This window comes from Chiloscyllium punctatum, chromosome 40, assembly GCF_047496795.1.
Source record: "Chiloscyllium punctatum isolate Juve2018m chromosome 40, sChiPun1.3, whole genome shotgun sequence".
Taxonomy (NCBI): domain Eukaryota; kingdom Metazoa; phylum Chordata; class Chondrichthyes; order Orectolobiformes; family Hemiscylliidae; genus Chiloscyllium; species Chiloscyllium punctatum.
Window position 1 is genome coordinate 58,607,718 of NC_092778.1, and position 23,189 is coordinate 58,630,906.

Here is a 23,189-nt window from a genome sequence, read left to right on the forward strand (position 1 = left end):
CACCCCCCCCCTCCCCCCCACCACTCCCATTTATCTCTCCACCCTGGCTCTCAGCATTCATTCCTGAAGGGCTTTTGCCCAAAATGTTGATTTTCCTGCTCCTCAGATTCTGCCTGACCTGCTGTGCTTTTCCAGCACAACTCTAATCTAATCTGATTTCCAGCATCTGCAGTCCTCACTTTTGCCTTGGTATGACATGATCTTCTCACAGTTTTGAATGAGAATATCAGCCTTTATTTTTGTGCTCAAAATTGTAAGTGGGACTTGAACCAGAGCCTCGTGATTCAGAGACTAACATGTTATCAACTGAGCTATAACTGACAAACTAAGGTTTATTTTCACTTAATTTCTCCATGACATTCACCGTGACCTGGTTTCAGGGACATATGCCAACAGGCTTTTAGATGTTGATTGTATCCTATTTCCTCAGTTGTTAAACAGTTGTCAAAATATTGGTTTCCTAGAGCTCATACTTTGTGTAGGGACTGAGATAAAATAAAATTTGTGTAATGTTTGAAAACATAGCTTTGATTTTGGATTCAGAAACAACTTACGCATTAGTCTCAACAGGCACGATTATTGCAGCCCTCCCAAAATAATTATACTGCATCTTTCTATTAGGTAAACTGTCCCCACACCAAGGTCTGCAAATATTAAACTTTCATGTAGCACATAATCAGTCTCATAAATAGACAGACACTTCAGTGATCTGAGCTAAAAAGCAAAACTCTGAATTTGTGTCAGTGCATGCTCCTCTTAGTTATAGCCACAAAGCTTTGATTCAATTTCATGTTTGGGAGTAAGTTAACCATCTTGCCACATTTGCTCGCAAAAGTTAAAACATAATGACATTTTCATATTCACTTAGAATATGATTTTAGTTTTATATTCCAACTCTCTAGGATGCAAATAATTTTTCTTACAATTATCTAGTTTCTTCTCTTAAAGGATAAATTCCCATGGATTACTCCCACGTTTGAATGATAAGGTCTGACTTCTGAAACCTGATGTTGTTCTTTATCTTGCTTTCAGCCACTGTCAAGGTCAATTTGGTTATTTTCAGCTATCTATTGTTTTCAATTTGATTCAAGCTACTGCATTTGCTTGAAAGTACACACATATTCTAATTTGAGTGAATATTCAAGCCTTTTTGAAGTAGTTCAATTCTTATATAAACGTATGTCCAAATCTTCCAGACAACATCTATGATAAGCATATTGACATTGCTCACAAAGGTGTTCACTGCCCAGAATGCTTACAGTCTTTCAGCCCTATATTCCAATCAAGGTTGAAGAATCAAAAAGAGTCAGAACCGACATCACTAGAGAGGATCATTGGATACAAGGAGGGAGTACAAGTCCTCAACAGCAGCCGTTATATTCAGGCAAGTCCTTATATGTAAAGTCTCAGAATAATTTAAGGAGTTTTTAAAAATTCATTCATGCATGGGACGTAGGCTTCACTGGCTGGGACAGCATTTATTGCCCATTCCTAATTGCCCTTGAGAACACAATGGTGAGCTGCCTTCTTGAACCGTTGCAGTCCATGTGTGTAGGTGCACCCACAATGCTGTCAGAGAGAATTTTACTCAGTGTTATTGGAGGAAGACTACATTTTAAAGTCATGCTAGTGAATGGCTTGGAAGGAAGACAATGAATGGATGAGTGAGTGATTCATGGATAAATGGGTGCGCAAATGAATGAGTGATGGCCCAATTACAGATGTATTAAAGGAGTGGAGGAATAGGTTCAACATCTGGAGGATAGTCTGATTAGTGGAGTGTTAAAGGGTTTGAGGGGTAAGTTGTACTGATAGATATAATTGGGGGATGCAGATAGTTTTCACTTTTTGTTCATAAGATGTCTGCATCACTGCGTAGAACAGCATTTACAACTCATTTCAAACTGACCTTGAAAGGGTGCTGGTGTCATGCCTTCTTAAACTGCTGAAGTCCGGGCCAGGGAAGAGGAGGTGTAGGAGGGAGGTGTATCCACAGAGCTGTAAGGAATAAGTTTTAAAATTTTAACCAAGTGACAGTGAAATCTACACTGTGTCGCCTAAAGGGGATTCTGGAAGTGGTGGTGCTCCCATGCAATGCTTCCCTTGATCTTCCACATGGTAGTGATTGCAAGTTTGCAAGGTGCCTTGTTGACAGCTGCAGTGCTTCTTGTAGAGCTGTACAAAAACATGGAAAGAGACCCTTCAGTCGAACTCGTCCAGACCGAGCAAATATCCTAAATTAATCTTGTTCCATTTGCCAGCATTTGATCCATATCAATCTAAATCCTTTCTAATCATATCCCCCATGACCATGCTTTCACTTTAAAAAAGATTATTGTGCCCTTGGTTTTTATGAAGAGAGGTCATTAAGGCAGAGGTGTCAAGGCATCTAGGGAGTTTAAAAATGGGAGTGGCCAGTTCTCCCAGTTCAGATTTTTTCTAGTTTTTTTTTGCTGTAGCAGTCACAAGATGTTGAGTCCAGAAGAGTTGCAAACTTCAGTAAAGGATTCCTCTGGCTTTTCTGAGATCCCTCTTGAGATGTTGTTCCCACCTGCCTGTAAGAATCGGTGTTTGAATTTACCTTTTTGCCAAGGGGTGTGGTTATTGTCTGTTACTATATTGGCACAATTAATTAGTTAAGTTGCTGTATTAGGTCAATTATGTTTTCCAGTAATTAAGGTATTTTAAGTTCTGCTTTCTTTAGTTTGTGTTTCAACTGATGTTTAAATAAATCATTTTGCTTGAAGCTGAGTGATTTGACCAGTTGTATCATACCTGGAATACCCACTTCACATCTGCCTTTAAAATAAGAAAAAAAATTACTGCCAAGGCTACCTTCTTGAAATATCTTGAGGGGGTCTGGCCTGGTCCACAACAACCCATTGCAAATGCATTTTAAATGTTGTAATTGTACCAGCCTCAACCATTTCCTCTGGTGGCTCATTCCATACATGCACCACTGTGTGAAAAAGTTGCCCCTTAGCCTCTTTAAAATCTTTCCCCTCTCACTTTAAATCTATGCCCTCTAGTTTTGGATTCCCCCACCCAGGGAAAAGACCTTAGCTATTCACTCTATCCATGACCCTCATGATTTTATAAATTTCTATAAGGTCACCCCTCAGCCATCCATACTCTAGGGAAAATAGCCACAAGCCTATTCAATCTCTCCCTATAGCTCACATCCTCCAAACCTGGTAACATCCTTGTAAATCTTTTCTGGACCCTTACAAGTTTCAAAATGTCCTTTCTACAGCAAGGTGACCAGATTGAACACAGTATTCCAAAAGTGGCCTAACCTATGTCCTGTATATGACCTCCTATACTCAATGCATTGAGCAATAATGGCAAGAATACTAAACGCTTTTTTCACTATCCTGTCTATCTGGGACCCTCTTTCAAGGAGCTATTAACCTGCACTCCAAGGTCTTTTTGTTCAGCAACACTCCTCAGGACTTCATTACCATATGTACAAGTTCTGTCCCAATTTGCCTTTTCATGGTATGCACTGTTGCGTATCAATGGCATAGGGATTGAATATTAAAGGTGGCAGATAAGCAGGCTGTGTTGTTTGGGATGATGTTGAGTCTCTTGAGGATTGTAGGAGCACTTATCCAGTCAAGTGAGGGTATTGCATCACACACCAAATTTGCATCTTGTAGGTGGTGGACCACCTTTGGGGATTTAGGAGGTTAAGTTTTACACCTCAGAATTCCTAGCCTCTTACGTGGTCTTGTGGTTGGACTATTCATATGGCTAGTCCAGTTCAGATTCTGATCAATGGAGTTATTGTTAGAGATTAAACATGGTAATGTCATTGAGTGTTGGATTAGACTAATTAATTTAACATAGTTAGATTTGCTTCAGTTTGAGATGGTCATTGCCTGGTCCATATATGGCAAGGTTACCGGTCTTTAACTGCCCAAGCTTAAATGTCCAGGTCTTGCTACATAAGCACGTGAACTGTTTCAGTTGAGTTGCACTTGCTGAATACTGAATTAACATTTCCAGGGTAAGCATGCAAGTAAATTCTAAACCTCCATCATGAGCTCAGGGATGGAGAAGTTTGTATGGGGTCCCAGGCTGATTTCTGCTGCCTATCAGAAGTTTAAACTTGTTAGGCAATTACAGCATACATGTTTCTACAGGACTGATGTGCATCTCTCCTCTTACATACCATTTCCACCAATCCAGAAACTGAGAGATTGGAGACTTCAATTTAGTGAGTGTAGCACAAGCATCAATAAAAAAAGTATATGCAGCATTTATAATGATGTGAGCCCAATCATTTTCCTGCTTTATACCATAGTCTGATTGATTAACATCCTATCAACGAGGCTAAACATTCAGCCCTTTCCGAGGTGCACCGTCCAAGACAATACTCTTTAAAAAATTAGAACAGATTTGCATGGTTTGAATTTCAAACATTTAGCAGACTACTGTTACATCAAAAATTCTCTATGTGACACCTCTATCAATGTCCAACCAAACACCACCTCTTTATGCAGCATTGGTGTTATATCCTTTGACATTTGGTATTCTTGCAATTCTGTCTGATGAATACAACAGGACATTTTTTGACAACTGTTTTGTTCCCTCGAACTTTGAACAATCAAGCAACTATTTGAAAAGCTATGAATCTTTTAAATTATTCCACTTTAAAAATGTGATTTTGAACACAATAGAATTTCAAAAATTGAGGAATTACCCAAAAGGAAAAAACACAAAAACTTGGAAATGGCGAAACTGATTCAACTAATTTTGCGTACCTGAAAATAGAATTCCAGTACAACCAAATTTTGTGGAATTTTGTTGTTTTTTTTCTGCCTACATGAGTAAATACTTCAGGACTCCTAGTGAAACGTGCTGCAGAGTATATATGTTCTGCATAAGGCCAAGTGTGATAACATTAGTTTCGAACCTCCTATACAATACAGTTTGACACTGCTTACTTACTCCCAGTCTTCCCCCCCCCCCAAATTGACAGAAGTTTGCATAGGAGGCTGTTCAGTATAATTTGTATTGAAATACTGTTACGAATACCGATGTGGCTTTGATCGAGTCTCTTCACCACCGCCTAAAGGGAGAGGAGAAAAACAAGACCTAATCAGGTTCGGCGTTGTGTGTAAATCTAATTCACCTGGGACGCCACTAACTCACCTGTTAACCCACTGATGCAGCAGAGTACGCGCTTTCCTCTCTGCTTTATCTGTTGTTCCGTGGCTATGCAAATAAAGAGGACGACGAGCAACCCGGACGCTGGAATATAGGTACAAAAATATCTTTACACGCATAGAAACAGATGCACGACATGTATTTAAACTTCGATCACAACGGTCGTGAAAGAAGCCGGCACGTTCTTGAAAAGGTGTGATTTTTTTTTGTTTAAAAAAAACAAAGAAAAAGTAAGGAATTATTCTTTCACTCCCCCGACGCCCATCGTGTTGTATTAATAGTTAAAAGCCTCACATAACGGTACCTAGAGGACGATTTTATTTCCTTATTCTTGCTCCTGTTAGTTCGTCGATCATGACATTTCCAGGAGCTAGGCGGCCCTCGAGCTGGCGCGCTCCCGCTCGAAGCTGGAGGCCAGTAACCGTTCCGCGAGACGGGGAAGCCATTTGAATTTTCGAAACGCGTGCCATTCCTAACGATTTCCTGTGGGGTTTTTTTTTTAAAAGCGCCCGTTCCCAAATTGGGAGGGGTGGAGGAATAAAAAAAAATATGCTGAACCCCGTTCCCTTATTTCCTCAACCTTCTTACTCTCTCTCAACGCATCAGTTTATTTTGTGCAGAAGGTGAGTATTTATAACATGTGTTTCTTAAGAGGTGTATCCAGCTACATGTAACATCAATATATAATATAGTATGGAATTAAGCTTATTTTGGAAGGGGGCAAATTTTCAATACATGCACGAGTTAGAAACTTTGCATTTGTTGCATCGTAGTTTGCACTTTGGGAATAATGTATTTCTCTTGGAGACAATTAGGGCGTTCTTTTGAACCAAGTGCTCCAGCGTTTATCTTTCCATCTTCCTCTCTATGTGATATTCAATTATTATAAAATATATAAATGATCACTGCGGAGGAAAAGCAGTATGCTTCCGATGCTAGGAGTGCTCTCCAGGTCACACATCATCATCATCTGCAGAGAAATAAGCCACCTGTAATTAAATTTGAACTGTTTGAAAAGGTCATTGCAGATAATTTTAAAAGTCATGAAAAAATTCCAGTCTAAAATTGAGAATGGGGTATTGGGAACACTCTATGGATTGATAACTGGAAAATGGACAATGGTGTGCTGTAAAACAAAACATCATATGATTGAGCTTCCAGTGTTAGAGGAAACTTTGGTCTTTTCACCGGATACAAAAAATTGACTTCAGAAAACAGCATCCAGCAAAGTATTTTTTTTCAGAGAGAAAGCTGAAGCATTATTGTTTCAACAGTCAAACAAGCAGACCTGTGAAACCTTGATGGATCAGTGATGCATCTAGCAACAGCCTCTGGACTAACGTAATGTGTGTTTCTGTAGTACACACCTAGGTTAATTTGCTGGAGAAATTTTCTGCAAGTACGCAGTTTATAAGTGCCAGAATTTGGAGCCGAAAGCCTCCGTGTTTCTGTCTTTCTCATTCTTCTCTTTCCATGAAGCATTTTTGAAAAGTCCTGAATGTTCCATGCATCATGCTCCTGTTTCTCCTCTGTGTCTGAGGATGTCCATGTTGCTACAACCAACAGCAATGTGAAATCTCTTTGACAAGAATGGGGTTGAATACACATGTGTAATTTTTAAAGATCTGACTTAGGAGCAGCTGCTTTGTTGTCCTGTATGGTGTTCTGACTTGCATACAAATTGGCTTTCGAACAGACTTAGGAACTGCACTCAGTTGGCTGGATAGCTGGTTCAAGATACAGAGTGATGTGAACATCGTGGCCTTAATTAGCGCAATGATTGAGAATTCTAGAGTTGTACAGCACAGAAACAGACCCATTGATCCAAATCATCCATGCCAGCCAAATATCCTGAATTATTCCAGTCTCATTTACCAGCATTTGGTCCATATCCCTCTAAACCCTTCCCTTTCATGTACTCATCCAGGTGCCTTTTAAATATTGTAATTGTACTAGCCTCCACCACTTCCTCTGGCAGCTCATTCCATACGTGCACCATACTCTGTGTGAAAAAATTGCTCCTTCAGTCTCCTACCCTAGGAAAGAGACCTTGACTATTAAACCTATCCATGCCCCTCATCGTTTTATAAACCTCTATAAAGTCACTCGTCAGCATCCGATGCTCCAGGGTAACCAACCTCTGCCTATTCAGCCTCTCTGTATAGCTCAAACCCTGCAACCCTAGCAATAGCCTTGTAAATCTTTTCTGAACCTTTTCAAGTTTCACAACATCTTTCCAACAGCAGGGAGACCAGACCGAACACAGTATTCCAAAAGTGCCCTAACCAATGTCCTGTACAGCCACAACAGGACATCCCAACATCTATACGCCATGCACAGACCAATAAAGACAAGTGTACCAAACATCTTCACCACCCTGTCTACCTGCAACTCAACTTACAAGGAGCTATGAATCTGCACCCCAATGTCTCTTTGTTCAGCAACAATGCCCCTGAACTGTACCATTAAGTGAACAGATCCTGACCTGGCTACTATGAAACATTTTACTTCTCAACCTTTCCTCTCGCTTGATGTGTGGTGATCCCCTCATTTGAGAGAACGGCCCTAAGCGTTGAGCTCGGTAGCAGCAGCAGCAAGCAAGCCCAGCATAGACACATTGAAGGCAAGTTTAGGTTCCAGGCAGCTTCTGCACCAACAAGATCCAAGTGATAATTTATAGCTGTTGCAGTGGAGGCAAAGTTTAGGTTCTCAGTGGCTTCTGCGTCCAGCACAGGTTCATGGAGGCGGAGATGAGTTTGTGCCCAGTACAAGACCTGGCTGCATTGAAAAAATAGGCCTGAAGCAGACATATGGCAGCAGAGTTTAGGCCAGTGCAGGACCTGATGATATCTGCATTTGTGAGGATTCAGTGTCAAGTGTGATGGAGGTGAGATGGCACTGAAGAGTGGCGACTTTTGTTCCAGCAGTGGCAGCACAGCAAAGGGGATTCTTGTCTGGCTAACTGGCCCTTGGTGAAGCACTGAAGAAAGACTGTAAAGTTGAACACTTTTTTTTGTTTTTCTGCCTTTTATATTATGTTTTAATTTATTTTTCTGTGTTTTAATATTAGCAAGCCAATTTAGACAACAATATAGTAGCCTTGAGGCAGATTTGCTTCTGAGCAGGAAAACTGACAGAGCACAACATTGGTTATATCTATATATCCTGTATTTGTCAGGGAGACGTTAAGGTGAACAAAACACTTTTTTGTTTCTGTTGTCAGCTTCACCATGAAGTTTGGCATCGCCAAACTTAAAATTGGCAATCCAATTTAATTTGCTAATTGGGCATTCTGAATGCATAGTATCAGTGTACCTATCCTTTCAAAGTCAGCAGCATCCAACTCATTGGTACTCCAACCCTGAAGGCTAACACAGCTCCTGAAAATGAGCTCCACACCTCCCTGAACACCTCTAGAATGTCCCTTCTGAGGAGGAAGTTGTTACCCTCTGTGATTTCAATACCAGTGTTGGTTGTGACAGCCTCAGAAAGGAACACTTGATAACCATAGTGTTGGAAACTGCAATGAAGATCTACTCTTGGAGTTCTACTGAAAAACAGCAGTCCATAAAAGCACCTGTGGACTAATACTGGTGAAGCAAATTCATGAAGTAAGTGTGGACAGTTTTGAGCACAGCAGCAAGCTCTTGACTCCTTTTTACATTCCTCCTGGCCCTGAATTTACTTGCCATCTTCAGCATGAAGTAGTGTTTAAAGTGTGGTTACAAATGAATTGGATCTATGGGGTCATGCACAGATGATTGATCTTTTGGTTGGTCCAAGTAGCTGGCTGTTCTGCTTTGCTCTGCTGTGAGTAACCATGTTATCAGTGACAACAAGAAGGTTCTTGTCAATCAACATTGATTCTTGGGTAGCTGAACAGCTTGGGAATGTGAACAAAGATACAGGCGTAATCAGATCTGCACCAGCTCAGGAGCTCTTTTTGATTTTCTTGCCTTAAGCCATTTTAAGTCCGAAGAAAGCACTTTATCTTTTCTTCAGCAGTTACTGTAAGCTGTAACTTTAATAAATCAAAACCTTTATCAGTGAACCAGCCCCCTGTGCCTCTTGCAACCAGTATCCAGGCTTGGGCAGACAAATGGCAAGTGAAATTCATGCCACAAATGCCAAGCAATGACCATTGAATTGAATTGAATTGAATTGATTGTCACATGTACCGCAGCACAGTGAAATGCTTTGCCGTGAGCAATACAGGCAAATCACATCGTTAAGTAGCCTAGATCGTAAATAATAGGTAAACAGCAGCAAAAACAAAATTGGAGGTACAGGCGAATGTTAAGGGTTTGTGAGTCCATTCAGCATTCTAACAACAGTAAGGTAGAAACGTGTTTGTGTGTGTGTGTGTTTCAGAATTCTGTACTTTCTCCCCAATGGTAGAGGTTGTTGAAAAACATTGCCAGGTTGGGATGGATTTTTAAGAAGGCTGGCGGCCTTTATTTGACAGCGGGCTTGGTAGATAGATTTTATAGATGACATGTTTGGCCTTTGTGTTTGTCTGGGCCGAATTCACCACTCTGTAACCATCTTCGATCTTGAATGGTACAGTTGCCATACCAGACAGTGATACATCCAGACAGAATGCTCTCAATAGCGCTTCTATAAAAGTTGGCAAGGATATTCGCTGTCATGCCAAATATCCTCAGCTGCCTGAGGAAGAAGAGACATTGTTGGGACTTTGTAATCAGTGTGTCCATGTGAAGAGTCCTAAAAAGCTTGTTGTGGATGACCACTCCCAGGGACTTGACACTCCCCACTGGTTCCACCTCTGTGCTGTTAATGTGTAAGGGGGAATGAGTAACATCCTGCTGAAAGTCAATAATGAGTTCCTTGGTTTTGTGGGCATTGAGAGCCAGGTTGTTCTCAGTGCACTATTTTTCCAAGTCTTCCACCTCACGTCTGTAGTCTGTTTCATTGCCATCTGAGATTTGGTGGTGTCATCAGTGAACTTGTAAATGGAATTAGTCTGGTATTTGGCGACACAGTAATGAATATACATGTCTGTCTGGGTCTCTAGTTTGGATTGGTATTGGTCCTTGAATAAAAGGTAGTCACAGCAAGTTGGTACCAAAGTTAATAGAAGCAGTGGTAGTTGTAAGAAATTATTTTCTTAACTGTTATCATGGAGAAATGTAGAGAATCACCAGGAGATGCGGAGAGTTCTTCAAGGAGTAGGTCTTTTATTTGCAAACAAAAAACCGTTACACTCAGAAAGCAAGTTCTTGAATGCCCCCAAACCTCAGGGTCCATGGTTCTTCATACCTTTTTGTTATCATGTTTTTGTTAGCTTATCAGCATATCCAACTGTGTTAATCAGAATTCCCTCACTCCAGCTATACAATAAACCAATTATGTTAGTTCCCATTTTCTCTCCAGTTCTGCTACTATGGTTTTTCCTACACTCTACTTAATATTATTCTAATGTCACGATTAGATATTTTGCTGTCACCTCTGCAACAATGGTCTTTCGTCCCAGACGCTACTTAATATTATTTTAATGTCATGATTAGATATTTTACTGTCAAGGGTCTCAAACAGGCTGACTCTAGTAACTATTAATTAAATATTTAATGTCATGTCCTAAATATTTATTGTCATAACCTGGCCCAACCTGCCATGATGATATTTAGCAGACAAGACTGACTTTTACTAACTGTTGTTATCTCAGCCTGCCATAGTGACCTTTCAGCACCGACCTTACTCTGCCAGTTGGTGTAGGAGCATTCCACTACTCTTATCCCATCCTGTCACAGTGACCTTTTGACGAGTGTAGCATTCCACAGAGCCCTTACAACAGATCGCCAGTGGTCTTCATGCTTTAACCCTTCCCATGCTTTCATGCTCTTTATTTTCCATACTGTCATCCATGATCTACTCGAGTTCACATCTAGCAACCAAGACTGAAGGCTATAATCTGTAATGAAGCTCAGAAATCAGATAGAAGAATTCTCGGTCTCTCATGGTTGTTCTCTTTTTGTTTTAAATGGCTGTGATATGTCCGATTGGCAATTTACAAGAAGGCCAGTACAGTTGTGATTTGATGAAAACGATCCAGAATGAAGCCCAAAGTGCTTTAAAATAAGTGAGGCGTTAGCAATATATTGAACTTATGCACAGTCCTGGTCAATTCTAACATTTTGTTTACTTCAAAAACTGCATAAAAACAGAAATAAGGAACAGAAAAGAGAATATCATAACAAAACAAGTTGTATACTGCGATATAGACCGTTTATACACTGGCTATTAAGAAGAATATATCTGCAAGTAAGGGTCAAAAACAAAAATCAAATATTTGCATTCCAGTGACATTCAAGGATTTCAGTTATTCAAAGACTGGATCTTTGCTTCAGAGATCAACAGCGATTTAGGCGCAGACTGTCAAACACTACATTGATTTGGAAAATGAAGGATTAAGAAGAATAAAATCTTCTGATATTTTTAGTGGTGATAGCAAAGGTCTGACCAAATTTTCTAATGTTAGAAGATGATCTTAAAGAGCATGTCAATTTCAGGATGTCCCTGCATGAGCTTGTCATGTCCCTAACCGTCTGGTGAAACAATCTACTAATGCACTGGCAGATGTTAATGCAAAGGTACTGAATGTGAAGTCACCAAAGCAACCAACTGAAAGGCCTGTGGAACAGGTTATTGCCTGTACACCTATGATTTTTTTTTTTTGAAATGCATTTCTGGAAAAACCTGAAGAATATACCATTGACTAACTGACAGAAGGATGATTAAAGTTTAAATCACTTGTTGCAGGCCAAGTATCTTCAGATGCTTGACTCTTTTAAAAACTATTTTCGCGATCAAGAGAGTTAGTAAAGAAAAAATCTCAATTTTCAAATGTGGATTATTTTGTTTCACTCACCAATGTCCCATATTTTGTGGTATGCGAACTATACTGTACTGTAAGAGACATTGACCTAAAATGTTTAAGAAATGCCTTGCGTGTAGGCTGGATTAGCCATGCTTAATGCAAGGTTATGGGGATAGGATGGGGAATAGGTCTAGGTGGGAGGGTTGGTGTCTACGCAATGGCCAAATGACCTCTATCTGCACTATAGGGATTCTAATTGGTCAATTTTATGCATTATGTGGACCCCATCAGAAAATCTGAAGCCTTTACCTCCACTAAGTAACATACCCAAAAGTGGAAAGGGCAACATGTGCGATATTGCTTAAGACTGACACATGCCAGTGGAAGTACCATTCCTTTTTATATATCTTGCAAATTTAAATAGCACAATATGGTACAGTACACTCATCAGATAACACCTTCCAAGAGGTCTGACGTGTACTCCATTAGCATTATCTGTTTTAACTTTCAGTACAGATCCTCTGGATTAACTTGAAATTTTACATTGGTTCAGCAGGATGTTCTATCACTTGGTCTCTCTGCATACACAAATCCATGTATTAGTACAATCCACAAGGTAACAAACATATCAATTCCAATAACAAAACTTGCAGACCAAAACAGTAAGTCTAACCATGACATTCACATTCTAGACAATCTCTATATATGAACATACAAACAAGGAACAAGAAGAGGCCTCTTGACCCTTCAAGTTATTACGACACAAGGTAAACCTCTCTGCTAATTTAAACCCTCCACACAGAGAAACTCACCTCGCACCAAATCTGTTAAATTTCAAGAGGCAAAGAACTGTCCCAGCTTTCACTAAGTCCAACATAGAACATTAAAACCACAACCATTTACAACTCCTTTCTCTTAAACTTGTCTTTTACCTCCCACTCTACAACACTGATCCAATAAATTCCATCTTAAATTTACAGCAAATCAATTTCAAACCCAATTGTTGTCTTTGGATGTCGAACTGTAGATTTCTCTAGGTCGGTTTCGATCTTCTGCACCAATTTAATATGGACAGGTACCTTTCAGAGAGCTGTCCTGCTGGCAGTCTTTACGTTTGGGTGCTTTTTGCTGTTCTCCCCTAGCTGTTCAAAGTGTCCAATTTTATACCCCAAAATACCAGATCACTTCATTGTTTTGATGTCATCCCAAATAGTGAAATTCAAATTTGAATTGATTTTGGTATCTGGAGCATAATTTAAATTGGCTGAATTTGAATTTGTTTTTGTTCCATGACAACACAACTCCAGCTAATTGTTTCAACCAAATGTTGCATTTTTAAACTGTTCAGCACACTCTCTGTGCTTTCAGTCAGTCCTTACCAGCTTCCTCTCTCTTAAAGGTACAGTACACCTACATCTTTATAACACCTCCCTCCTTGAGAAAAAAATGAACCACCAAAATGAAAAGATGGCTTCATTTTCTTTTCTATTCCTTAACTGCATTGCCATGACATACATATAACTTTAATCTAAATTCATCTTAACTTCTTCCCATATAAAACATTTGGATAGATATCAATTTCATCTAAACTTTATCAGTTAAATCTGCGATAACGCATCTGCGATTACATTCTTATGACCCGCATCATGTACGACTTGTAAATTAAAATTCTGTAACATAAGACTCCAATGAAATACTTTCATATTATTCTCTTTAAAGCTTTCCAAGAATGTAAGCAGATTGTGGTCAGTGTACACAACAGTCTCCAACATATTGTTCGTAGCATACACATTAAAATGCTGTAAGGCCAGTACCAAACTCGATAGTTCTTTTTCGATTGTGGAGTATTTCCTCTGGTAGGTGTTGAGTTTCTTCGAAAAGTAACCAACTGGCAGTTCAATGCCATCATTGTCTTGTTGCAGCAGTGCTGCTCCAACTCCTATGTCATTAGCATCAATAGCAGCTCTGAAACGTTTTGAAAAGTTTGGGGTGGCTAAAATTGGTGTGGTGGGTAATATTGTTTTTAAATGTCGAATGCCTCCTAGCATGCTTCTGTTCACTAAAACTTTGTGTTCTTCTTCAGCAAATCTGTTAATAGTGCCACTACACTGCTGAAGTTTGGAACAAAATTCCAATAGAATCCGCTTAGTCCTAAGCATCAAAGCACGTCTTTCTTCAAGGTTAGTTGTGGAAATTCCTCGATGGCCTTCATCTTTGTGTTCCATGGGATAATCCTTCCATGACCGATGTTCTGCCCCAAGAACATCATCTCTGCTTTCACGAACTCAGCTTTGTTTAAGTTTATTACCAATTTTCCTACTCGCAGTCATTCAAAGAGCTCTGCCAACTGTACCATACGACCTTTCCAGGACTTACTAAAGATCACTACATTTGTTAACCCCAGCCACAACTCTGTTCAAGAGTCTTTGGAATGTGTCAAGTGCATTCTTCATTCCAAAGGGCATCATTTTGAATTAATGTAGCCCATTTGGGGTTGCAAACGCAGAAATTTCTTTCACTGTCTTTGATAAAGGTACTTGCCAGTAACCACACAGTAAGTCCAACTTGGTGATGGAACTGGCTTGTCCAACTTTCTCGATACAGTCCTCCAATCTCTGTATTGAATATCAGTCTGATTTTGTAACGGCATTGACCTTCTGATCATCCACGCAAAATCGTTGAGTCCTGCCTGGTTTGGGAACTGGCAGCATCGGCGAACTCTGCTTGCTCTGCCTCAGTCCCAACGATATCCTTGTTGAGCATGGCCTCCACCTCCTTCTGGATCTGTCTGGCTTTGACAGGATTAAGCCGATAGGGGTGTTGTTTTATGGAACAGAACTCCCTGCATCTACTTGACATACAATGGCATTAGTCCTCCCATCTGATTCCTACATATGTCCTCTTACTGCAGTAACAAACCTTTCAACTGTTTTCTATGCTCCTGAGAAAGATAGTTTACTAACCTATCCCACTCCTCACTCTTCATTTTTTAACATATTTTGAGGCACATCAAAATCCACAACATCTGGATTAGTTTCCACACTCTGCAGGGTAGTAACTAACACCTGTTTCTCCAGTTCTTTCTCTTTTCTAGTTCTCTGGAAGGGATCTACACACACAATTATAATCCGCATGAAAGGATCTTCGAATGCGGGCATTGGCAACAAAGGTGCTGGTTTATTACTGCCTGTGGCGTATCTACCATTTAGCATGACATGTACGGCAAAAGTTAACAACATCCTCTTGCATTCCAGGCCAATAAAATGTTTTTGTACCTTAGCCTGAGCCTTTCGTACACCTAAGTGGCCACTTACCGTATTTCATGTGCTACCCGTAACACTTCCCGTCTATATGCTAGCGGCAACACAATCTGGTGCACTTCAGCCCATTTCTCCTCTGCACTTAACTGCTGTGGTCCACATTTCCATCTTAGGATTCTTTCAAATAATAACCCTCAGGAGTATACTCTGTCTCCTTTTCAGCGTATGCATCCACATATATATCTTTTATCATCTTGTCTTTCTGTTACAAGTCCATTAGCCTTTCAGGACTAAACACTTCTGTGTGACCCTCTGCCTGTTCAGGTTTTCCTGCACCATTCGTCAAACAGTGTGTCCGCTAACTGAACCTCAACTCCTTCATCTTTCTCTTTAGTTTTTGCTTTGTGCTGTGACTTATGATACTGAGATCTTGTTACTACGCAGTCTGCGAAAATACCAGGATATTTTTCTTTTAATTCCTCAGTTTCTTGATTTTCCTTGGGCTTCTCCACAACAATGGGTGTCATTCCCACCTTGGACTCTGCTAAATCACTCCCAAGAACAAACTGGATACCTTGAACTGATACTGTTAATCGCTCCCACTATTACTGCCCCAGTCTTGAGTTGGCATTCCAACCTGATCTTAAATAGGGGAATGGTAACATTCTGTCCACCTATCCCACAAATTACCACGCTCTCGGGTAACAGATCAGAAAAAGTACAAATTCGCTCATCTCTCGCAATTAGAGACTGTTTAAATCCTGTATCTCTCAAAATTATAACTTCTTCCCCATCTCCCGCTGTTCTCTGAGTAAACTTTATCCACAGTGGGACTCTTTATAGAGATCAGGCATTAACTCCACATCTAGACCTTGCCTAGGCTGTGCACTCTCCTGCAACTCCATGGCTCTTCTTGGGGTTTCCTTTACTAAGCCACTGGCTTAGCTTTTTTAAATCACATCTTTTCCTACAGTGCATTTTTTTTTTGACGACTAACAATGTGACTTTACGTATCCCATTTTACCAAAGTGGAAACGCCTGAGGACTTTCACCTCCTTTCCACCCTCTTGGGCATCTTTTTTTAACCAGGGGTAAACACTTACCAGTGTTCTCTAATCTTTGTTTCATAGGTTAGGATCTCCCCTTCTCCCCTTCTCCCAACTTCCATCCTCAACAGGACAGAATTCTGGTTGGAAGCTTGTCTTATGCACCAGCATGTCTTCATCTGCTAATTTTGCTGCCCTTCTCACTTTCTGAACTTTCTGATCCTCCATGTGAATTCTTACCATCTCTGGAAGCAAGTTTTTAAACTCTTCCATCAGAATAATCTCTCTTAGAGCCTCATAGGTCTTATCTATCTTTTGAGGCCCACACCCATCTATCAAAATGGCTGTTTAATTCTTTCAACCTCAACATAATTCTGACCTGGTTCTTTGTTTTTGAACCACTGTTTATATGCTCTGGTACCAATTCATAAGTATTTAAAATAGCTTGTTTGACCTCTTCATAATCTCTTGGCCGCTCCTCTGGCAGCGCAGCAAATACCTCACTCGCTCTGCCTACAAGGACTGCAAATGCTGGAAACCAGATTCTAGATTAGTGTGGTGCTGGGAAAGCACAGCAGTTCAGGCAGCATCTGAGGAGCAGGGAAATCGACGTTTCAGGCAAAAGCCCTTCATCAAAAATAGAGGCAGAGTACCTGCAGGGTGGAGAGATAAATGAGAGGGGGGGGGTGGTGTGGGGAGAAAGTAGCATAGAGTACAATAGGTGGGGATGGAGATGATAGGTCAGAGAGGAGGGTGGAGTGGATCTATCACCTTCATCCCCACCCCCACTCACCCATTGTACTCCTTGCTACTTTCTCCCCACCCCCACCCTCCTCTCATTTATCTCTCCACCCTGCAGGCACTCTGCCTCTATTCCTGATATAGCTCTGCCTAACAGTTTAGTCTGAACTCTCATTACCCATAAATCCTCGAATCACCCCATCTACCTCGCCAATTTTTCAAATAAAATAAAGAAGGCTTCGACATCTTTCTCATCAAAATGTGGCAGAGTTTTAACATATTTGTATATATCTCTACCTTCTCTTTTAATCTCCATCCTGTTAATTTGATTTTGCTGACTAAGTCACAACTTCTCTCTTTCTCACTCTTTCTCTCTCTCTCTCTCTCTCTCCACACCCCACTTCTAACTCCCTTAATTGTAATTGTCGTTTGTCTAACCCTGCTACAATTGTCTGCTTCTCTGACACCTCTAAGTGTTTGAGTGATTCCCTTACAATTTCAGCTTCCTGTTGTCCTTGGTTAAACCCAATTAGAGTCATAGAGATGTACAACTTCTAACCTCTTTGCTAATTCTGAGAGTATGGTCTTTTCTTTATAAACTTTCTTGGCAAATTTGGGAATCATCTTCAAATCCCACAACCTCTTTTTAGCAACTTCTTTCACATTTAATTTAACTAACCGCAAGTAAACAAATTATCTCACGTATGATTTATTTAAAGATTAGGACAATAACCAGCAAGTGTTTAAATCTACTGGACTTTTTGTACCCCAAATCTGTCCAAATCTCAGACTGGTCTGTCTAAACCGATCCAAATCACTAATCCGAGACCCAAACTGTTCAAATCCTGGCGACGAGCCCCCAAACTATTATGACACAGGGTAAACTCCTCTGCTAATTCAAACCCAACAGAGAAGCTCACCACGTGCTGTAATCTGTTAAATTTTAAGAGGCAAAGAACTATCCCAGATTTCATTATTTAAAGTAAAAATTAACTATTTTATTCTTTAAGTCCTACAGAGAACATTAAAACCACAACCATTTACAACTCCTTTCTCTTAAACTTATCTTTTACCTCCCACTCTACTGGTCTGATAAATTCTCTTAAATTTACAGCAAATCATTTTCAGACCCAACTGTCATCTTGTCGTACTTTTGCTGTAGGTTTCTCTAAGTCAGCTTCGGTCTTCTGCAGCACAAATTTTAATTTGGACAGGTACCTTTTTCAGAGAGCTGTTCTGCTGGCAGGCTTTACTTGTGGAATGCTGTTTGCTGTTCTCCCCCCTAACTGTCCAAAATGTCTGATTTTTTTTTATATATACCCCAAAGCATCAGATCATTTCATTGTTTTGATGTTATCCCAAGCAGTAAAATTCAAATTTGATTGGATTTTGGTATCTTGGGCATTATTAAAACTGGCCAAATTGGAATTTGTTTTTGTTCCATGGCAAAGCAACTCCAGCTGTTGGGTTTCAACCAAATGTTACATTTTTTAATTGTTCAGAACATTATGTGCTTTCAGTCAGTCCTTACCAGCTTCCTCTCTCTCTTTACAGGTACAGTACACCTACACCTTCATAACAAAGTCTACTCCACTGTTCAATAGGATCATGGTTGATCTGTTTTTAACTGTCAACTTTGCTGCTCCCTCTGCTAATCTATACGTAGCACTGAATTTTAAACTTTAGAACACCATCTTTAGTAGGTACTGCTTTCTCAGATTTTCATTTGGAATATCTGTTAGGCAATATATATTCTAACAGCATGTCATAGAGATGTACAGCATGGAAACAGACCCTTCGGTCCAACCCAAATCCCATCTAGTCCCACCTGCCAGCACCCGGCCCATATCCTTCCAAACCCTTCCTATTCATATACCCATCCAAATGCCTCTTAAATGTTGCAATTGTACCAACCTCCACCACATCCTCTGGCAGCTCATTCCATACACATACCACCATCTGCGTGAAAATGTTGCCCCTTAGGTCTCTTTTATATCTTTCCCCTCTCACCCTAAACCTATGCCCTCTAGTTCTGGACTCCCCGACCCCAGGGAAAAGACTTTGTCTATTTATCCTATCCATGCCCCTCATAATTTTGAAAACCTCTATAAGGTTTCCCCTCAGCCTCCGACACTCTAGGGAAAACAGCCCCAGACTGTTCAGCCTCTCCCTGTAGCTCAAATCCTCCAACCCTGGCAACATCCTTGTAAATCTTTTCTGAACCCTTTCAAGTTTCACAACATCTTTCTGATAGGAAGGAGACCAGAATTGCATGCAATATTCCAACAGTGGCCTAAACAATGTCCTGTACAGCTGCAACGTGACCTCCCAACTCCTGTACTCAATACTCTGGCCGATAAAGGAAAGCTTACCAAACGCCTTCATCACTATCCTATCTACCTGTGACTCCACTTTCAAGGAGCTATGAACTTGCACTCCAAGTTCTCTTTGTTCAGCAACACTCCGTAAGACCTTACCATTAAATGTACAAGTCCTGCTAAGATTTGCTTTCCCCAAATGCAGCACCTCACATTTATCTGAATTAAACTCCATCTGCCACTTCTCAGCCCATTGGCCCATCTGGTCCAGATCCTGTTGTAATCTGAGGTAACCCTCTTCGCTGTCCACTACACCTCCAATTTTGGTGTCATCTGCAAACTTACTAACTGTACCTCTTATGCTTGCATCCAAATCATTTATGTAAATGACAAAAAGTAGAGGACCCAGCACTGATCCTTGTGGAACTCCACTGGTCACAGGCCTCCAGTCTGAAAAACAACCCTCCACCACCACCCTCTGTCTTCTACCTTTTGAGCCAGTTCAGTATCCAAATGGCTAGTTCTCCCTGTATTCAATGAGATCTAACCTTGCTAATCCGTCTCCCATGGGGAACCTTGTCGAACGCTTTACTGAAGTCCATATAGATCACATCTACTGCTCTGGCCTCATCAATCTTCTTTGTTACTTCTTCACACAACTCAATCAAGACTCACAGCAGTGGCAGAAAATGCCAGTCTTATTTTCAGTTCTAAATCTGCTTCCTCTAATCTTGAGGCCATACCCTCTTGTCCTAGTCTCGCCTACCAGTGGAAACATCCTATCTATTTCTATTTTATCGATTCTCTTCATAATTTTATATGTTTTTACCAGGTTCCCCACCTCATTCTTCTGAAATCCATTGAATATAATCCCAGTCTGCTCAGCCTCTCCTCATAAGCCAACCCCCTCAACTCTGGAATCAACCTAGTGAACTCCTTCCAGTGCCAGTACATCCTTTCTTAAGTAAGGAGACCAAATGTGCACACAGTACTCCAAGTGTGGCACACCGGCACCTTGTACAGATGTAACGTTACCTTTCTGGTTTTAAACTCAATCCCTTTAGCAGTGAAGGACAAAATTCCATTTGACTTCCTAATTATCTGTTATACCTGCAGACCAACGTTCTACGATTCATGCACATTTGTCCCTCTGCAAATCAGCATCCTGTGGCATGATGGCTCAGTGGTTAGCACTGCTGCCTCACAGCGCCAGGGACCCAGGTTTGATTCTAGCCTCAGGCGACTCTGTCTGTGTGGAGTTTGCACATTTGCCCCGTGTCTGCATGGGTTTTCTCCCACATTCTAAAGATGTGCAGGCCAAGTAAATTGTCCATAGTGTTAGATGCATTAGTCAGAGGGAACTGGGTCTGGGTGGGTTACTCTTCGGAGGGTCGGTGTGGACTTGTTGGGCCGAAGGGCCTGTTTCCACACTGTAGGGAATCTAATCTTTTTAAAAAAAAGTAATAATCTATTTTGCTGTTACTTTGACCAAAATGTATGAATTCACATTTACTAATACTATATTCCATCTGCCAGACCTTTGCCCACTCACTCAATGTATCTATGTTCCTCTGCAAAGTTTCATAGTCCTCTGTACACTTTGCTCTGCCACTCACCTTAGTCATCAGCAAATTTTGACACCACACGTGGTCCCCAACTCCAAATCATCTATATACATTATAAATAATTGTGGTTCCAGCATGATCCCTGAGGCACACCACTCGTCACTGATTGACAGCCAGAATAGCACTCATGTATCCCCACTCTTTGCTTCCTGTCAGTCAACCAATCCTCTATCCATGCTAATACTCTACTCCTAACACCATGCATCCTTATCATATACAGCAGCTTCATGTGTGGCACCTTGTCAAAGGCCTTTTGGAAATCGAGGTACACTATATCCACTGGGACCTGTTGTCTAGCTTGCTTGAAATGTCTTCTTAGAATTCCAAAAGATTTGTGAAGCATGACCTGCTCTTCATGAACCCGTGCTGTGTCTGTACAATGGGACAATTTCTTTCAAGATGCCCTGCTATCTAGAGTCATAAAGTTGTACAGCATGGAAACAGACACTTCGGTCCAACTCGTCCATGCCGACCAGATATCCCAACCTAATCTAGTCCCACTTGCCAGCACCTGGACCATACCCCTCCAAACCCTTCCTATTCATGTACCCATCCATATAACTTTTAAATGTTGCAATTGTACCAGCCTCCACCGCTTCTTCTGGAAGTTCATTCCATACACGCACCACCCTCTGCGTGAAAAAGTTGCCCCTCACATCTCTTTTTATATCTTTCCCCTCTCATCCTAAACCAATTCCCTCTAGATCTAGACTCCCCCACCCCAGGGAAAAGACCTTGTCTATTTACCCTATCCATGCCCCTCATGATTTTATAAACCTCTATAAGGTCACCCCTCAGCCTCCAATGATCCAGGGAAAATACCTCTCCTTATAGCTGAAATCCTCCAACCCAGGCAACATGCTTGTAAATCTTTTCTGAACCCTTTCAAGTTTCACAACATCCTTTCAATAGGAAGGAGACCAGAATTGCACGCATTATTCCAAAAGTGGCCTAACCATCCTGTACAGCCGCAACATGACTTCCCAACTCTTATACTCATTGCTCTGACCAATAAAGGAAAGCGTACCAAAACCCCGCATCACTATTCTATCTACCTGTGACTATACTTTCAAGGAGCTATGAACCTGCACTCCAACGTCTCTCTGTTCAGCAACACTCCCTAGGATCTTAGCACTAAGTGTACAAGTCCTGCTAAGATTTGCTTTCCCAAAATGCAGCACCTCGCATTTATCTGAATTAAACTCCATCTGACACTTCTCAGCCCATTGGCCCATCTGATCACGATCCCGTTGTTCTGAGGTAACCTTCTTCGTTGTCCATGCCATTCCGATTTTGGTGTCATTTGCAAGTTTACTAACTATGCCTCCTATGTTCACATCCAAATCACTTATATAAATTCTTCCTTGATAATAGACTCCAGCATCTTCTCCACTACAGAGGTTAAGCTCACTGGTCTATAATTCCCCATCTTTTGTTTACATCACTTTTTAAACAGTGGCGTCACATTTGCTATTTTCCAATCTCTGGGACCGCCCCAAGTCCAGCGAACTTTGGAAAATTACCACCAGTCCACCTGCTATTTCTCCTGCCATCTCTTTTAGTAACCTGGGATGCATTCCATCAGGGGCAGGAGACTTATCTATCCTTAGCTCCATTAGCTTACCCAACACGAACTCTTCCGTAATAATAATAGTTTCCAGGTCCTGATCTACCTTGGTCACTTACTGGCATGTTATTAGTATCCTCCATTGTGAAGACCGATGCAAAATACTTGTTCAATGCCTCAGTCACTTCTTCATATCCCATAACTAAGTGCCCCTTCCCATCCTCTAAAGGGTCAACATTTACTTTCGCTACACTTCTTTTATATATATTTATAGAAACATTTGCTATCTACCTTTATATTCTGTGCTAGTTTTTTCTCATACTTTATCTTACTTTACTTTATCGTTCTTTTTATCGCTTTAAAGTTTTCCTCATCTTCTTCTAGATTCCTGCTGTGTTTTTTTGTAACTTTGTATTCCTTCTCTTGCACTTTGATAGCCTGCCTTATTTCCTTAGACACTCACGGCAGATTACCCCACTTCTTACAGTCCTTCCTTCTCACCGGAATATATTTTTGCTGAGCACTATGAAAAATTTCTTTTGAAGGTCCTCCTCCACTGCTCGTCAACTGTTGCACCATAAAGTCTCTGTTTCAAGTCTACTTTAGCCAGGTCCTCAATCAT

General features: G+C 40.8%; 1 protein-coding gene across 1 annotated transcript in view; it reads left to right on the forward strand.

Moving 5' to 3' along the window:
- The first annotated feature begins 5,121 nt into the window (after window positions 1-5,121).
- The window catches only part of atf7ip2 (activating transcription factor 7 interacting protein 2), a 109,378-nt gene continuing 91,310 nt past the window's right edge, over window positions 5,122-23,189 (forward strand). The window contains exon 1 of the mRNA XM_072560003.1: window positions 5,122-5,365. The gene's annotated coding sequence lies outside the window, so the exon portion shown is untranslated. The remainder of the gene's footprint in view (window positions 5,366-23,189) is intronic.